Raw genomic sequence first — 5826 nt, 5'->3', positions numbered from 1 at the left:
CGTGGGCTGCTTCCGCTGCTGTTGCTGCTATTCGAACATTTCTGCCGTCGCCACCCCGTCGTTACCGATGCGCCTCTGATTTCCGGAATCCGCCCCGCGATCACCCGACCGTCGTGTGGTCCTCCGTGCTTACATCATCGGCGTCGACGGCCCTGAGGAGGTGCCCGTCGAATTCGTTACGCGTGCCGCGTGTGTGACCGAACGCGGGCCTTCATCGGTCGTTAGTCTCTTCTGAAGACATGCTGTACATACTGCGGTGTGGCGAGTTGATGTTATATAATTTATATACGAAAATAAACGGTTAATTTATTGCCGATGTTTGTTTAAAAGTCGGTGTGATTTATTCATTACGGTAGCTCACTACTTGAAGACTGTAATAATGCCAGTAAACAGATCCAAGTACCACTCGACTGTTAATATCATACAAGTGTGCATAGATAACCGACAGTGAAAAGGTATTAGAAGTCATCAAACAATCATCCTGCGAAGTGACTTTAATTATCGGTGAATTTATGGCAATCAACTTATCAGTATAAGGCTAGCATATTCATTGGATAGATGCAGCATGGACAACCCAAGCATTGAACACCGGTTGTGGACCGCATAGCATGTGATCAAAACGTGCAGCACCAAATAGCGTTGGCGTAACATCTTTTATTGCGATACGTAGGCCCGCTGTAGAAGCATGATGACGCAGGCTGACCTTGTTCATAATGGGTCATGACCGGCTCTTATATGAGAAAGGAAGTGAAGTTCTCTCTGACAATACAACAGCCCATGGCGCTGCAGACCAGCACTGCCTAGTGCCTAGTTCGCGTCTCGCTGGTTGCCAGTTTGATTTGGCGATCATATCAGTGACCGTCAGGGTGCCCATTGACCCTCTGGAGGCCCGGTGGCCCTTATTGGCCCTCTGACCATCAGAGGGCGCGGCACCCCTCAGGAGGCCCGGCGACACTGCCCTCCAACCACCAGAAGGCCTGCAGCGATCATCAAAGGGCCGGCGACCGCTAGGAATCAGGGGGCCTGGCGACCCTAAGTGTATCTCAGCGATCCTTAGGAGGCCCAGCTACCCTCAGGAGGCCCGACGATTCTTGCGAGGCCCACCAAGCCGCAGAATATTGGTCGCCGCTCGGTCCTCACGCTCAGAGGCCCGGCGACCCTTAGGGTGTCTAGAGGCCCTCAGGAGTCCGATCAGCCCTCACACCCAGGAGGTCTGTCCTCAGTCTCAGGATGCCTGCCTTCAGTCTCCGGTCGGCAGCGTCTCAGCCCATTACACCGGCCGGCGTTGTGACACGCGGCGCAATGGATGGTGTTTGCTCAGCTGTGGGAGGCCGGCCGGGGGTCAGGTCAGCGCTCACGGCGGCCCTTCATCAGCAGCTTGGTGATGGCGCCGGACTGCGCTAATGGCCGATGGTCGACGGTCATTACTGGACACAATACCACCGTCAGAGCGGTGCACGGCGCAATAATAGCGCCGGTGTCGGCGGGCCGACGGCCGTCCGTCCCACCTCGGCTCGCCCCGCCCGCCGGACGAGTCATTTTTCATTCCGTCCACAGCGCAGCGGAGCTGGTACAGCCATCCCGTCATTAAATCCTTAGCGATTCAGAATATTTTTCACGGCTATCATTCAATTATTAGTTATAAAGAGCGGGAGTTCATTCGTTTCAGATCAATCACAAGCCGCCGGACGGTCGGACGGCGGTTATTATACCGTTCACGGCCCGGCCGGCCCGCCCCGGGCGCCGGATACATAGCCCAAATTACCCACACCAAAACATGAAAATGACGCTAATGAATAGACGATTATTTGATAAATCGGTCAATTGTGAAAGTCGGCGGCGCATTTCTCTGATATCTAGCGCCTGAGGATATTGAAGCATACTCGGGGATCAGGTTTGCCTCTTCATACGCCATCTGATCCTCACATGAGGCTCAAGCAGGAATGGATTACGTCTTGGCATCTGGACCTAGGGTCGCGGTTCTTAGAATATGTGAAGCCTTGTGGCGCTGCTGCTGATGCTGATGCGACTAATATTAGTGTGGATATGGAAGTCGAGATCGCTCAACAAACATCCAATGACTCCCGTTTCGACATACAATGCATTAAAGCTGATGTATTCAGTCATGTACCGTGTATGTTTTGTGTTATCCTATCTCCAACGCTGGTTATTTTGAGCAATTCAAAACGGGTTCGTTTCAGGCATAGGCCCTTAAACTGGTATATTTTATGCAGAATATGATAGTTTGATGTCGGTTATAGGTAACTAGGAGCATGTTTCCTGAAGTTCATGATATGCCATCATTCCAAGTGCCTAATTAATCACTTTTTGCCGTTTAAAAAATGATACCATTCACATTGCGCCTAATGAGATCGTCGGCGCCACTTTACGAGCGCTGGTGAATGTTGATATTTCTTTGTCGTTCTCCTATCTCATACCTGTTATAGTGCAATATTGTAGTTTAATTTGACAGTTGTGGGCGTAGCTCAGCTATGATTAACCTCTGTTTGCCCAACACTCCTAATGTGCCACTGAGCAGAGAGTGACATTCAACAAAGCAATCGGGCTGGCTGAGCGGCCAGTGACGGTTATGTACCCTGATCACCGGTTGGCCACACAAAGGGCCGTCGTTCAGTGTCTGAATGACTGGTGGAACTGGACAGTTGCACAATGGAGGGCTCGCGGTGTGGGCGCCCCTAGCCCGGCCGCAGGTGTGCTCTGTGATGATTGGTCAACGGTTGAACGCGGTGGGTTCAGGGCTGCTCGCTGTGGCGAACCAATCACAAATGGCTGCCCTCGGGAACAGTTGAAGAGTTACATGGAGTGAAATTTTATATGAATGCCAGCGTACAAACGTTCCTATGTAATATATACTTATTAATAGAAACGTTAAAGCATGTTTATTTATACAATGCCGATAAAAATAACTATTTCAATGATTATAATTACTCGCGCAATAAAGATATATCTTTCTTTTTTTTGCCCTGAGTAATCCATATATGGATTACTCAGGGCAAAAAAAAAATCATAATATTCTTTTGATAATATTCATTCTCTTCAAAATTATAAGGACAATGCCGTTGCATTTTTTTTTGTCGATTCAACGTATCTTTAGGTGCATGCAAAATGCGTAGGTATGCAGAAGCACATGTGCCTGCCGTTAAACTGGATACTGATGGATGGGCACTGCGCTTGTGATTAATGTTATTGCTGTGTTTGTGTGGTCTGGTGGTATCGGAGCGCAACATTTTTTTTGGATTGCATGTGGACACTTGACTGCAAATCTCGCATCTCAAAGGTGACGCACATATGTGTCATCTGCCTTGAACCAAAATCTATTCATGGCAAGTTTCGACGCATGCATCACCAGCCATGATGTGGAATGTACGTACATACCTACTTTGATTCCAACACAGAACACCCGCGCTTCGTGCTGATGGAGCTTGGATCTGAAATCAGCCTTTACACCGAATTCCAAAATAATGTGGCCACTTTTTCAGGCCGTCTGTTCCAAGGGGCTGAGTTTTGCCACTTACGTATGATTCCATACCTTCAGACCTCGTAATGCAGTCGGTGGTGAATCCACCCATCAACTATACCGGGGTCCTTCAGGGTTCTGTACTTGGCGCAGCAGTATTGGCCAGAAGGCCGCTGGCCTTGCGATACAGACTCTTTGGGCTGTAGGGGCAGCGGCCCGGGGCGGCTGGGCTGCGGCGCCTTCCTGTGGCCAGCGGGCTGGGGGTGGTTGGGCGGTGACGCCTTCCTGTGGCTAGCGGTGGCCCGCGGCCGGGGGGCGTGCAATTAGTGGGCGGCGCGGCTGCAGTGAAGCCACCGCTGGACATGCTTTAGGTGGCGGCGGCGGCACGGTGCTGCATTTGATCGCGCCGTCCGCGGCCGCCGCCGTGGGATGGAAAACACACAAGGCCGACGCCAACGCCGCCGGAGCGTTTAATTTTCTGCAATTAGGACGAATTAAGGAACGCCCGAGAGCCGTTTGTTCAGGTTACGGTTTAATTAAGTAATATTAATTTTCAATTGGGCATCTGGTTTGAAACATGATATTGCGTGAACTGCCGCCGTTACTTTAGACGTGTTTTGATGTCGCAGTAAATTTGTGAAAATTACACCATCACATGACAGCGGCCAATAACGTGGGCGGTGATGGAGCGGCCGTAACTCAGCGTTTGACCGGTATTTTCTGACTGTGTTTACGGCGGCGCGGGGTATGCAGCCGGCCGGCGGCGGGGCGGTAATAGAGCCATGATGGGGCCCCGTCGGTAGGTACACCACCCCTCTCACTCCCGACTGCCGCAGGGGCGAGCTCGACACCCAGCCGAGTGAGCGAACATGACGGCAGAATGAATTGCTCGTCGGCTGCAGGGCGGCACGGCTGCAGAGGAGAGGAGGGTGACCGGAGGCTGGAGTCGGACCGTGCCTCGTGCCGCCCTGCAGCGAAACACCGCCGCCACCGCCGCCACCGCCGCCACCGCCGCTACAGCCGCTACCGCCCAGGGCAGCCGTTCAAGGCTGACCAGCGCAGTGCAGAAAGATGCTTCAAAGCTCGTGCTCTCACAAATTGGAGAGTCTTGCCAGCGTAAATAAATACGCACTGTTATTGGTCTCTGCTATTTGTTTGCTTTTGTATGTCATATGCTCGCGTCATCTATGTAATCATTCCAATTAGCAAACCCAATCAAAATTTCAGCGAACTAGCGCTTCGTGCAAAATCTCCATAAGTGATAACATACGATTAACAGCTTTCGCACAACATAATCCCTCTGACGGCCCGGGGGTGTTGAGCGGGACAAACGTTAACGTCCAAGGGGAGTTTGCCGTGCGAACCAGGTGTCAATCATGACAGGGGGACCGTGGGACTGGGAGCGGCGCTAATCGCTTCATTAGCCTCCCGTGCAGCGGCGTCGCGTGCCGGCCGCGAGTCGACGGCCGCGCGCGTCGTGTCGGCGCCGACGGCCGTCGGTTGCGACGGAGCCCGCTGATGTAGTAATTGTCGGGCGGCGCGGTGCAGGCTGCCGGGACGAATGGTCGGTCTGGCAACCGGTCGGATTAGCAGGCGTGATCAGCGATGTGCCGCTGCCATTGTCACACGGGCGGCTGCATGAGGTGTCGTAGCGTCACGACACGAGGCGGTGTGTCACAACGTCACGACACGATGTCACAGCGTCACACGAGCAGCCGTCACACGCGGCCGGGGGCGGGGCCTGGCGTGACTGTCGGCGACGGCTCGGCTTCCCTCGGGCACCAGTAATTGGTAGTTGGAGAGAAATAACCCAACAGGCCGGTCAGACCAGCGCCGTCGATTAAAGCGGCGAAAAATGGCCTGTCGACCGGTGGCGCCGGGCAGCACGCGCTGTCGCGCCGCCCGCGCCGGCTCCGTTTCTTTATTGGCGCTGATTTGAGCCGGAGTTTATCGCGTTGGACAAACAGAGTGCTGGATGGGGACGGCTGAAGCCGCTGAGGGCCGGCCGGCCGCGCCACCGGCGGCCACTGACGAGCAGCAGCCGCCGAGCAGATAAGGCGGTGACGGTACCCATCCGGCCATCTCCGGCCACCCGCGAGACGGGGGGGGGGGACACCGACCCCCCCCCCCCGGCGGCTTATTGGCCCGCCATCCATCAGATGAGGCTGCCGAGATTACCCTAAATATTCCGATCGCTCGCGTTGCGCGGCAGGACAGCGACAAAATTGCCTCCCGGCGCGGCGCCTGCCCGATGCAGTGTATTGTATTCAAATGACTAGCGGCGCCGACTGCGCCCACTGAGCGCTGATGAATACTGCTGTCAAAACGCGGTCGGTACCGGCCCTTCG

The sequence above is a fragment of the Amphibalanus amphitrite genome, unplaced genomic scaffold, assembly GCF_019059575.1.
Source record: "Amphibalanus amphitrite isolate SeventyFive unplaced genomic scaffold, NRLGWU_Aamphi_draft 000177F_arrow, whole genome shotgun sequence".
NCBI lineage: Eukaryota > Metazoa > Arthropoda > Thecostraca > Balanomorpha > Balanidae > Amphibalanus > Amphibalanus amphitrite.
This window is presented reverse-complemented; position numbering follows the sequence as displayed.